Genomic DNA, 1,932 nt, shown 5'->3' with positions numbered 1-1,932 from the left:
CTGGCAGACTCTTGGGAAACCCTACAAAATGAAAATTACTCTTCCTCGACGCGTGTTCCAGGTCTTCTAACGTATCTGCTTTCTCCTTCATTGCTTTTCCAAGTGCGCTAACCCTACTCTCTGCAACACATGGGCCTGGTTCCTCGTTATTGCAGATCCTCGCTTCTGCTATATGGCATGCGATTATTAAATGAGTCAATCGTGTCTCGAACCTCCCGGATTTGACCTGAATTTATTATCTAAGGTGAGCGCAATGGCTTTCGTTAATGCCGCCATTGCCTGCCCGCCCGCTCATACCTCCTGCATCAGGGTCACCCATGCAGTCTTGTGCTTCTACTTTTCTTTAACTTTTTTCACCAGTCTCATTGTCTTTGCCTGCAAGCGCTTTACCACAAAATTGTCCGAATACCTCTGCCACTGTCCCAGTTCATTTTTAAAATTGAGGGGGTTAGCAAAATCTGGATAAAATTCGTAAAACTCCGAGATGGTCCCCGGAGCGCCACGAACATTCGTCCGCTTCGATTTACTGCTTCACATGACTCCCCTCCCCCAGGGAGATGAAGTTTGAGGAAGGTTGGTGGGAGGGATGTGGCTGAAGGTCTGTGGCAGGGGGTGGGGAGAAGAGGAGATTTGATGGAGGAAGTGATAGATTTTTCATGGGAGGCAGGCAGTTGGCTAATTGCCAGTAATTATATTGCTGGCTTAGAGGCCCTATCGCTGATGACTTCCCTTAGGAAAAATTGGTTCCACTAGCCACATTTTAGCCACTTGGCAACTATATCTTCTGCCTCCTCCACTGTCTCCTGCTGCTGCAGATCCATCAGTGCCGCTGGCTGGACTTGTCCACCAGGCCCAGCCGCTTCCTCCTCAACATCAGCGGTTGCGGGCACTGGCAGTGGTACCAGCCTAGCAATGGCAAAGCCGTGGTGATTGATGGCAAATCACTGTCAGCACTTCTCCACATCTTTGATGAAAAAAGACCCACAACAAAATAAAATAGAACCCGGACATGGACAAGTGGCTATGTTACCCTGTTGTCATAGAGCTGGCATTCACGGAGGCATTCTTAGTTGTTCTAGATCCTACAGTCTTCTCAGTTTTTTTTATGACATAAGGTATTATTAATTTTCTTTTGTTTGACAGCAGAGCAAGAGCATAAGGAAGGGGAAGGGGAGGGGGTTTTAGGTTACAACTAAAGGAGTGTTCGTTGAACGAGAAGTGGATCATATTGTATTAAAACTGTTCTGTGTCATCGATGTCAGTTATGTATTTTATGCTGTTCTACCTATGTAATAGGTTACTGCTGAATTTGTCAATGATTCCTGTTGCTTGTTATATTTTCACTTCCAATAAATATACTAATGGAAAAAAAGAATAAAATAAAACCATGAGCCAATCTACCCACCCACTATACACACACACAAACTGTAAAACAATCTCACACTCAGCCTCTCTCCAGTACCTCCGCCCTTAGCCTCTAGAAGGAGCCCTCCTGTACTCTCTCTGCAAGGAATCTGCTGACAACTTCCATTGAACTTTACAAATGGCCAAATTTTGCAGAAAAATTCCAACCACATTTTTTTTTTAATGCTGTCTCACATTCAACAGAATTTCCAGATTTTTCAAAGCTTTTAGAAAAACAATTTGGCAAAATCTGATTTTTCCCCAGATTTGTAAGTCTCGATACAGAATCTACAGCATGAAAGAAGAAATTGGAGTCTACCTGATGGCCATAAACACTATGCATGGGAAGCAGATCCCTGTGTGCATGGGAAACTTGTGCACGCGCATAAAATAAAAGCAGCCCTTGTGTGCATTACATTTCCATTTCCAGTCTCTCTAGTGCCCAAAAATGTTCGTCCCTCCCCTGGCCCCTGCCTCCACCTCAGGCAGTGGAAATTTCCACCTTCATCTCATCTGATATTGCTGGAG

The sequence above is a fragment of the Rhinatrema bivittatum genome, chromosome 2 (assembly GCF_901001135.1).
Source record: "Rhinatrema bivittatum chromosome 2, aRhiBiv1.1, whole genome shotgun sequence".
In the NCBI taxonomy this organism is placed as follows: domain Eukaryota; kingdom Metazoa; phylum Chordata; class Amphibia; order Gymnophiona; family Rhinatrematidae; genus Rhinatrema; species Rhinatrema bivittatum.
The sequence above is the reverse complement of the archived record's forward strand: the minus strand, read 5'-3'. Positions refer to the sequence as shown.